The sequence below is a fragment of the Arvicola amphibius genome, chromosome 15 (genome assembly GCF_903992535.2).
Source record: "Arvicola amphibius chromosome 15, mArvAmp1.2, whole genome shotgun sequence".
In the NCBI taxonomy this organism is placed as follows: Eukaryota; Metazoa; Chordata; class Mammalia; order Rodentia; family Cricetidae; genus Arvicola; species Arvicola amphibius.
Window position 1 is genome coordinate 41,830,766 of NC_052061.1, and position 11,373 is coordinate 41,842,138.

At 46.2% G+C, this 11,373-nt stretch overlaps 1 long non-coding RNA gene across 1 annotated transcript; it reads left to right on the forward strand.

The window, feature by feature from the left end:
- The first annotated feature begins 3,260 nt into the window (after positions 1–3,260).
- LOC119801994 lies at positions 3,261–10,911 on the forward strand. The gene is made up of 4 exons (XR_005283329.1): positions 3,261–3,519; positions 6,427–8,836; positions 10,059–10,176; positions 10,473–10,911. It is a non-coding gene; the product is annotated as an uncharacterized LOC119801994 (long non-coding RNA).
- Positions 10,912–11,373: the final 462 nt, after the last annotated feature.

Sequence of the window (11,373 nt, forward strand, 5' to 3'; positions counted from 1 at the left end):
TATTAGCTCATAACGTTGAAGACATTTCAGCTCTTTCCTCACGTCCCCACCCATTTCATGAACATAGGGCCTCAGACATGCTAGGCCAGAGTTTTACCACGAACCTACACCCCAAGTCTTTTAGGGTTTTCCTTGAATGCAGTTTGTACATAGCTAGATGGTGTCGAGACCCAGGAACCAAGAAGCCTCCCAAGGAATTTCCTCTCTGAACCTCCTAGTTTCTGTGAATGAAAGTTCCAGTTTTTCTTCTCCAGACCCATGAAACACTGCGCTATGCTTTAATTCACTGTCTGTTCTGGCCACTTGGCATCCACCAACCCCGACAAGGTCTTTGTCAGTTCTACTCCATTGCAGAACCCGAAACCACAAAAGGCTCTTTTCTCCTCTTAGCACGTTGGCTCGGAGCCTACCTGAGGCCAGGTTTCTCCACAGGATGAAAATCACAGAGACCAACCACTTCCACTCGGTTCTGCCCTCAAATCGCCAAATAGGTGGTGAAGCCCCATCACCCCAGCTACTTGGCAGGCTAAAGCAAGGATATCATGAGTTCAAGGTTTCCCTGAGCTACAGAATGAGTTCAGGGTCACCTTGGAAACTCAATGAGACCCTGTCTCCAAAATAGAAAGTTAAAGAAGGTTGGGGACCTAGTTCAGTGGCAGAGTACTTGGTGGCAGCTAGTGGTGTGGGTTCCGTAGCCAGCTGGCATGGTTTTGACCCTGTGCCAGCTCTGATTAACTGCCTCACTCTGGGAAAGTTTATGGCCTCTGGGTCCTCATCCATGCAATGGTGATAAAAGTATATTATATAGCCGGGTTATTTTTGTACCTAAACACACACACACACACACACACACACACACACACACACAAACATACATGGAAAATTAAGAATAGTTCCCAAACCATAGTCGGTGATTTCTAAGGCTTAGTTAACGTTATTAACCATATTTATATATTAGCACTATAAGTGTTTAAAGGATCTAAGTCTTCTATCCGTAGAGTGAGATATAGCAGTGATCATAACCCCTTCTAGTTCATTCTTTCCAAAGTTCCTCATGCTTATTTTCTTGGCTGACTATTATAACATCCATCTCAAGGCCACCACGATTCTCACCTTGAACACGTGAGGACAAGAGAAGTCCATTGCTTGCCTAGTGCCCCACAGCGCAGGTTAGCATCCCCAGATTTATGAGACCTAGATACAGCCATGTGACTTCCCTGGGAACATCAAAGACAGAGGCAGTCCAGTGAGATGGGGTCTAAAGCAAGCAGGCTTAGCATGTTTGTGCAAACACAGAGGCTAGATTAACCCTATTCAAGACAGAGAGAAAGCCTCTAGGTCTGCCACCTGCCTTAGACAAACTGAATGCCAAGGAGAGCTATGAGCCCCAACTTTGAGAACAAGGGTTCTTGCTGCTGTGTCCGCTGCCTCTAAAGGTTGTCTTCCCTGAATCCACTATCCCTCACCCCTTAATGTCTGCTGCAGTGCAAAACCCAGCTCCTTATCACCTGTCACCGCTAACAATCCACTGGCCTTGAGGGTCAAGGAAGGACTACCACTCTGGGGACCTGGCAAGAATCCAAGCCAGGCGACAGTGCTCCCGGGTGCCCAGATTTCCTGCTTGCGGTTTGCCCGCTGTGATTGTGCTGGCTCACACTTCCTGTCCTAACCCTTGAGGCTCATGTGACATGATGTTGAGTCCTTCTGTGCTCACATCACAGGTGGGAAAAGATGCTGGTACCTCAGGCCATCCTCACAGGCCTCCCATCCCAACCTGGCCTGCCCTGACAGTGCATGTTGTGTGTTCCTTCTGTGCAGGCTGAGCTAGGGGGAAGAGGCTCAGGAGGCCTGTGGGAGGTACCAGTCCACCAGGCATGTGTACTCACTCACATGGACAAGCCGTTTGCAGGCCCTGATGCCCAGTTCAAAATCCTGCCCATCAGAAGGGGCAGGGCACGGTGAAGGCGATGCCATGATGGGATGGGTGGTAAGCATACGTATGCCCTGGTGGGGCCTGGGTAGCTCCCAGGCTTGATATGTTGTCAAAAGCTGCATTACTTGGGGTTCTGGCCATAGGGTGACTCTCACAGTCAGACTCAGACCATACTCTAAAGGACTTCCATCTTCCAGTAAGTAAAACTCAAGCTCTTTGGTAGCCCAGGAGATACTTGAGTATCTAACCTGACTCCCTCGACAAGTGTACATTCCATGTATCTTGCCATGCTGAGTGCTTCCCAGGTCTGAGAGCTACCCAGGCAGGCCACACTCTTCCTAAGCACAGTGGCATTGCCTTTACCTCATCCTGGCCCCTCTGGTGGGCAGGATTCTGGACTGGGCATCAGGGCCTACAAATGGCTTCTCTTAGGCTCTCTAGTCAGTCAACACAGAGGCCACTCTGAGAACGAAGTGAGGACACAGGCCTTAACAACAGCAGACCAGGGATAAGCTCAGTCCTGATCGTGGGTAGTCCTGGGCCCTGCTCTCCAACCCATTCCAGCTTGCTTCCAGCCTCGATGTGAGCATATCACAGCCAGGTGCCTGGCTCACATGAAGATTACTCTTTGGCCTAAGGAACAAGGAGATTGCAATTGAAAAATGACCACAGTGTGCCTGGGACCCTGCTAAGCACCTTACCTACTGATCCCATTGCATCCTTCCAGGGTTCCGAGGAAGCAAGAGCTGTGATCTTTGCCAGAGTTTAGATAAATAAGTGGAAGCTCAGAGTTTAAATATTTACCCAACATCACTCTCTCTGTCACACAGGAGCCTCACTCCGGAGAGTTCAACTTTAACCCCTGAAGTTTGTTTCCCTCTAGGACTCAGTGAAGCAATGACCTGAAAGCCACAGTACTTGAAAATGCTAACACTTGGGCCAGGGGCTTGAGAAATCTGGACTTCCTGGGGGTCTCCTTGTGCTCAAGTGAGGGTACAACCGGAGCCCAGGCTCCACAGACACCTTCTCTGTTTGCTTCTTGTTAATAAAATCATAAAATATCATTGGCTTTTAATGGGACCCCATGGGGGTTAATTACACGGTGGAGAACGGTCTTTGAGCTTAAACACGGTGGGTTTAATAGATGAACCTTCAGAGAAAAATATATAGCACATTGATCTTTAAAAAGGAAAAGTAAAGATCCCCAATGTAGATGAGGAAGGGAAAAGTCTGCACTCAGCATTTAGCCCCGCCATTAGTCCTCAGCAAACATTTCCTACAGGATCTCTGGGTTCTTCCTGTTATGGACTCTGGAATTCCAGTCAGAGCAGCTTCCCCACCACCCTGAACCAGACCCTCCTCCCTTCGGAGTCTCCCAGAAAGAAAAATAATACAGCCATCTTCTCGCTTCTGGCAATCTTTCACCATCGGCCACACACACTATGCAGGCATTGGCAAATGTTCCAGTACAAGTACAAGAACCTGCAGTGGAGGAGCTGGGAAGATAGCTTAGTTGCTAATGCGATTGCCAGCAAGCATGAGAACCTGAGTTCGAAACCCAGCACCTGCACGAAAAGCTGGCTATGGTGAGTGTGCTTGGAATTCCAGCGCTGGGGAGGGCAGAGAATGGAGGATCCCGGGGGCTTGCTGGCCAGCCATCTTAGGAGAATTAGTGAGTTTTAGGCTACCGAGAGACCTTGTCTAAAAAAATAAGGCAGATGGCAACAGAAATTATTACCAAAGATTTTTTTCTAGCATCCACAAACTTGGATTCCACAGTCTCTTTAGCAACTAAACCTTATCTTTCCAACTCCTTCATTGCAAGTTCTTGTGCTGGGAAGATTGCCAACTCGTGCACAGACACATAGATACACACGTACCCACATATATTCACCTCTCCCCAACAAACATATGTGCACCTATCCATACACAGACACAGACGGACGGACGGACAGACAGACAGACAGACGGGAAAAAATGAATCTGTAAAACTTATGACTCTAAAACTCAGTTTCCCAGATACTATAATAGAGATAATAGCACTTATTTTAGCAGAAGAGTTCACTTCAGATAGTTACAAAAGAGTAAGATAGCAGCCAACGGTTTTCCTTGCTTTGTTTGTGGGAGGAAAAGACACTGCAGGCAATTCATTAAATAGATCTCTATTTCACAATCCTGTGTGAGAGATGTTAGTCCTGCCACCTTCATTTTCCACAAACAATGCTGGGCTCTGGGGACATAAATGTTCCAGTCCCCTACAGTAGAAAGAGCTACGGAAAACGGTGCTTGCAAGGAAGTAGAATCTCTGGAGAAGATGCCACATCCCCATGCAGAGAGCCCGAGGGCTGCCTAGTGGGCTAGAAGAAACATATGAGACTCAGGGAAGTTAGGGACACAGCTCAAGGACAGAAGCTGATTACATACAGAGCCCAGATGAAGAGCAAGGTAGTTTCTGCTCTGTACCTCTGACCCTCCAAGGTTCTAGTGCTGTCTGTTCTGCTGAATCATCAGGCTTTCAGCTCTTTAGCACAGAAGCCAGAACTGTGAAGAGGAGTCTCAATTGAGTGTTTATGCTGGTTTGACCTGTGGACAATTCTGTCTGGGGGGGGGGGGATTGCTTTAACTAAATTAGCTGATGTGGGGGGGCCCAGTCCACTGTGGGCAACACCATTCTCTGGACAGGGCTTCCTGAACCATGTAAGAGAGGAGAAAGCTTGCTGAGCACAAGCAAAGAGCATGTGAGCATTCACTTCTGTCTGCTCTCTGCTATGGATGCGATTGATGTATGTAGCTGTCTCAGACTCCTGCCACAGAAACTGCCCCATAGTGATGTACCATAAGCTAGAACCTGTGGACCCTATGTTGAGTTGTCCCAGAAGAAAGGAATGAGCCTGCCAAGGATTAATGAAGCCACTTCCTGCACAAGCCTCGAGTGGAGCAGATATAGAGCAACCTCTAACCACACACCCTGTGGAAGGAACCATGGCCCAGAAGAATAACAAAACTCTAAGAAACGGAAGCAGTCGGGTAGATACAGTGACTCTCTCATGCCTGGTACAGGGAGGGGCATCAACAAGCATTTGGGCATCGTTCCTTGGAAGTTCAGAGTCAAGCCACAAAGTCAGGCACACACAGTTCACACTCATGTGTCTAAAGCCACACTGAAGTATGTGCTGTGTGCATGACACCGGCTAAGGACTCTAGGAATGGAGATGGGCCTGGGGTTGTACTGGAGACGCTTCTTGGATGGAGATCAGTTGCAGGGCTTAGATGCTGGGGTTGTGGGCAAAGGTCATTTCATACAGCTGCATGCTATCACACAGGCCGGGCTTAACTAAGGCCCTACCTGGCCTGTGCTTCTTGAAGACACTTGCTTCATGAATACCACACAGCTGAGGAACCTGAAGAGAATCCCCTGTGGGGATTGTGTTTGGATTTCCAAATTCCAAAATGTGAGGCGAGAAGTCTTCTGCCTCGACATCTTCCCCAGTCCAGGAATAAGGTCACAATCACAGGGAAAGAACGCTAAGGGTATACTGGATAGGGACAGCATGGAAATTGTCAAAGTGCTTCCTGAACGACACATTTCTCCCGCTATCAAGTCAGTTCTCTGATCACCTTGGGTTCATTCTGATCCACGGAACATGATCGCTTAATGGTGGATATTGTTACAGTGTTAATTAGAACCCAGGACATTTTCTGTGTGGCATCCGAGATGGCATCTCCTTGCCTCTATTGCTTGTTCATTGCCTAGCCAGAGCTATTCTCGCATGAATAGGTACTCAAGGAGAGGCTCCACACTCTTATTCTTTAAAAGAACTGTGCTATCTCTCACCCTGGAGACAGAGGCCTACAAAAGACTTTTCTCTAGACAAGACCAGACTGAATTACAGAAAGGCTGATGCCGTGTCTGTGGAAATCTGGAAAGAACGCTCACATTTATTAGCTGTTGCAGTCTTCACAGCATGAGTTTGTCCATGCATCTATTCATTCGAGAAGGTTCACTACCAAACGCACACTGTGGCCAGACACTTGGTGTGGAGAGACAACTCAAGTGGGATTGAAATATTCCTGAGAGGTTGGCGATGGCTTCTTAGTTATCCCTGGGGACTTAAAGAAAATTGGTTTCAGTATCCCATGGCTACCTTAATACATAGATGCTGTTGTCCCCACATAAAACGGTACTATATTTTCAGAGAACCTGTGCACACTCTCTGGTGTATTTAAAATCATCTGTGCCCTACCGAATGCAAAGTCAACAGAACATGAATGGCTGTTCCGCTGTGCTGTTTTAGGAGTAACGATGAGGAAAGGGTCTGTGTATGCCCAGTACAGATACAATCATCTTTCTCTCATTGTTAGTCATCATCATCATCATCATCACCATCATTATCATCATCACCATCATTATCATCATCATCATCATCATCATCATCATCATCATCATCACCATCACGTTTAATCATCGTTAGTTACTATTGCTTTATCCACAGCTGATAGAAACTGAAACCAGAGAACCCATGGGTCCAGGAAGTCTGACTGTAAGTAAAGAATCACAACGTAAGGTGAGCCATTTGCACCAGAGGGGACAAGGATGGAGTACCGCAGGCTTCACTGTATATATATAGGAGGAACAGAGATTACAGAACTCAGGCAAGGTCCAAGGTCATGGAACCATCAGGCAGTGAGGCCCATGAAGTCCTGGAACCAGTCAGTCATGTGATTACACTCTCGGAGGGGCTTTGGAGAGTGTTTTAAGGTTTACTTTTGTCTGTCATGGCTAATACGGTTGTGAGGATTCTGGGATACTCAACATGCAGCGACACCAGACTACATGGTACATATATGCCTGCATGTCTCCTGGAGCTAGCAGTCCCCTCCCCTGGCTCTCAGTCCCACTCAGGCTCTGGAGGTTTTGGGAATCCTGAGAGGCACTCCCTGGCATCCAGCTACGTCCATCAGCATCCTGCAATATTTTTGTTTGTTTGTTTTACTCTCTTCTGCATACCCTCTGATCTCCACTCAGGTCACTTTCCATGGGCAAGCAGGAAGCTTAAGCCTAGAAGGAGATCTAAACCGTCTTACCCCTTCAGCAAGGGACTTAATTTGCTGCCTTCGCTGGGGGCTCTGCTGTACCCTTTTGCTGGGATTTGCCTCCCCTCTCTCATAAGGATTACACCTTCCTCTGGGATTGGCTCGCTTTTTAGATGGGGATTTATTTGAGATTGGCAAATGAAATATATCTAGCCATTAGCCTGTTGCCACTATTCCTGTCTGGTCAGCTAAATGCTCAGCTCAGCTGGGCATCCCCAAAGGTCCTGGTGGCCATCTCTCATTCACCCAAGTCCTGGATCTTCCAGCCACAGCAGGATGGCAGGAGCATAATGCCTTCCTGTGCCCCCACCATTGCTCCTACTTGGATGACAGGCTTTGTTTTGTTCCCTATTGTTTTGTTTCAGATTCTGACTTCCTCAACAATTGAATGCTCACAGACACTTTGAGAAAAAAAAAAAAGAAAAAAAACCCTTATTTTCCATTGACTAAATCTGGAAATCATTCTGTGATCATCCAGCAAGAGGATATGTCATTTCTTGCTTTCGCCTCGATTCTTTATCCCATTGGATATGGGAATTAGATAAGATTAAGTTCTTAGGCAGCATCAACTTATGGGGTGGGCAGATCCTGCACCCGCCCAACTGTGTGAGGACATCGTGGCTATCTGCTTAAACGGAAGACAACCTGGTCGCCGCGCACACAGATAGAGCCACCGAGGTCGGCTTTAAGTAGAACAGCATCAGGTTACTCTGAGGTGACAGTTTCTAAATGAGAGCAAAACTGTGTAATAAGATTTTAAAAATTGGACCCATTCTTAGTTCGCTAGCTCCCCGGCCAGTGACAAAATATGCCATTAGTGGCCACAGCGTGATTCTGAAAATATACCTTCCTTACGATTTAACGCTTTTTTTTTTCCCTGTGAGCTAAAAATTACAAAGCCCCGGATTTCATTGCTCTTGCCATCTATTCTTTTCCCCTGACTTCCTGTTTTCATGAAATTTTAATCAGGCACTTAAAATAAATAGCTATGCAGAGCTTTGCCGCCTCCTCCAATAGTGGATGGATGTTTGGTGGGTAAAGTGATAGTTTAGGGCCTTAAGAACAGCGAGCAGGACAGAAATTAAAACACGGCCAGGTCTGTGGCCACAAACCCGGAGGGGGCAGAGTGGTCCTCCAAGAGCCAACAAACGTCCAATATATTGGTTTTGTGTGTTTCGTTTTTTTTTTTTCTCCTCCTTCCACTATTTACAGCAATTTGATCAACTCAGAAGACAAGCAAAATAAAACACAATTAAAATACATACACTATTCCAGGTAAAGAAAGATTAAAAGGATGGTGACCTTCTCAAATCCCTTTAAAGTAGAACTATGGACCCTTCGGTGGGGGGAATGCTCCTTTGACTGCAGGTGCTTCGTGATATGTGTTCTGACTTTCTTCATTTAAACAGAAAGATGCTCAATTTTGAAAAAAAGAAATGACTGAGATGATTTTTTTTTCTATTTCTACCTTCTGGAATGATCACATCAGCAAATGACTTTCTAGAAAAAGTTTCAGGTATGGTTCATAAAAATTCCATTGCATGTAAGGATGAGTTGCCTTTCAAGTAATGTTTTCTGATTTCATGCACTAGGAGAAAAGGGACAAGTCTAGAGGAAGAATGTGGCTGCCCCCATTCATACTCTGCATAGTTCTGGGATCCTTCAAGAGCATTCTTGGAGACCCTTGAAGAAAACAACAGCCTTGCTTTGAACTGCCTTACTGTTGGATGACCAAGTCTGGTCAGCAAGAGGCTCTTAATTCATTGATAATGATTTATAAAATTTAAATGAAATAAAATGGTGTGTGAGGTAAGAGTCTGTAATCATACTGCATCTTGTTATTGTCTCTGTTGCCTTGAATGTGTGTAGATTTATACTTTGGTTATCTGTAGATGCCATGCCCAGTTTCATTTCCATGCTCTGGAAGGTAAATAATTTATTTTAAATATTCTATAATAGTACTGGTAAATTAGCAGAGAACTGGTAAAGGCTGTGCAGCTGGCCACCACTGTGTTCACGCGCGTGCACACACACACACACACACTCACACACACACATACAGAGAGAGAGGGAGGTAGACAGACAGACAGACAGACTGACAGAGGCAGATTGAGATTTAAGGAATCCTAATTTACAGTATTTACCTTTGGTATATGTATTCCTGGTATTGGCAATTTAAAGATACTTTGGTGTCATCAAACATGGCATGGAAGGGCCACACCTGACACTTGTCAATTACAACACAGGTGTGCACAAATACAAGCATAGTAACCTAAGGTACTGATAGGTTTAAAGTTGGAATTTCTGTGACACTTTAGAAACAAAAGTGATCTGATCACAGGTTTTCATGATTTGACTTCCAGTGACAGCTTTGCCTAATCACAACCTCCCAATTCTGAGAAAATTCACCAGTAGGTTGTTTTGAACCAGGACAAGTTAACTCCAGTGCCATGGGGATCCTGGCTTTAAAGAGCAGCTCAGTTGGAATAAGTTAGTGAATGAATTAGGGAACCTGCCTTTCTTTCCTTTCCTTCCTTCCTTCTCTCTCCTTTCACCTTTAAAAAAGAGTCATTTTATTTATTTTATTATTTGTGTGTGTGTGTGTGTGTGTGTGAGAGAGAGAGAGAGAGAGAGAGAGAGAGAGAGAGAGAGAGAGAGAGAGAGAGAGAGAGAGCATGTGTGTGTGTGTGTGTGCACCACATGCATTCAGGTAGTAGCTGCAGAGGCCAGAAGAAGACATCAGATAACCTGGAACTGGAGTTATAGGAAGTTATGTGCTGTCTAATGTGGGCGCTGGAAATTGAGCCTTGGTCCTCTTGCCAGAGCAGCAAGCCCTTTAACACCAAGCCATCTCTCTAACCCCATCTTTTCACAGTTTTTATACAGAGCTTCACTCTTTGGTTTTCTCTAAGCTGGCCTTCTATCTTTGTAACATTGAGAGTCCAGGAATGAACTTCCCAAACAAAAGGAGCCGTTCAGCTGCTCAGCAACCTCTGCTGGCAGAGTTTAGCTTTATTTCCCTTTCCTGCAGGTGCAGGGGAGAGTTCCACTAAAGAAAAGGAAGAGGACAGAATCCCCACCCAGTTCATTTTCTAATGCCAACACTTAGTGACCTCATAGAATGGGCTGTCTGGGATGTTCCTGTCCAGGTGGGTCTAATCCTTTGGTCGCTGTCATTGGTGGCATCTTTCAGAGAAGCTGGGGGGGGGGGAGGAGCTGGGAGTCTGTAAGGAACCTCTGAGTTTGGAGAACACTGTGAAGGGTGTTGGAAAAGCTGCCTGAGGGAGCTCTCTGGTAAGATGGTGCCAGTAACATATCGTTTTGAGACCAATAGAATAGAAGGCAAGAGCTTTGAAACTGAAATGAAATCTGAGGCTCCAGGACAAGTTGCCAGGGATCTCATATCCAAACAGTGTTCTCTGCCCCTTTTTATTTCCTTGGCCAGGTTCAACTCCAAGCTCCCAGCAGTGTTCGCCCCTTCCCTTGGGTGATTCCACTGAGCAGTGGTCTGATTTTTTGGCACGGCGAGCCTGGAGGAGGAAGCCAAGCTGCTGCGGTTGGATGCTTCTCGCTTCTGTGAACCACCCACACGATCAACAGAGGCTGTCCCAGTGGCTGGGAAATCATCTTGCTTTTGGCGGAAAACAACGGAAACAAACAAACAAACAAAAAAAATGCCGACAAAAAAACCTTACTGCTTGGGTAGGAACTGAGCAAAACCATCCAAGTTAAGCAAAACTGAGCAAAGCGGGGCTCTCTCTGTGCACTGAAATCTATATTCAGCATGTAGGTTCTTGGCAGAGCTGCAGCTGGGTTTGGCTTTGGGTAATGGCAAACTGTTTCTCAAATAGCCTGTTCCCCTAATAAAACACAGTTTGACTTAAGGCTTCGAGATATCAACTTGAAGGTAGGAAAAAGAAAGAGGGATGCTTGCAGAGAGACCGTGACTCTGTCAGAGTTCTGGGTGGACACAGGTGTTTCTGCACAATATTGATAGAAAGATCCCAGGTTCTGAAACTGAAAATGGCTGCCTTTGGTTTCTCCATTTACAGCCACTAACTAACTTGTCAGAGGTTCTCAGAGATGTGGGGAGTTCTCTGAGTCACCTGTTTTGCATAGTAGGGTCTCCCCCAGCTCTGCTGAATAGCCTTGGGAAATCAAGCCATTCTAATTCTGCTTTTACCTGTCTTTCTAATGAGCTACCCCAAGTTCTGCCCCCAGCAGAAGGTAGAACTCCAAGGACTCAGGGAATGGCTCCATCATGAGCGCCCTGAGGCGGCAAACTAGGAACGGCTGGAAAGGCTGGGTCGAGAATTAGAGATTCCAAGCTCCAGCTGAGCTCTCAT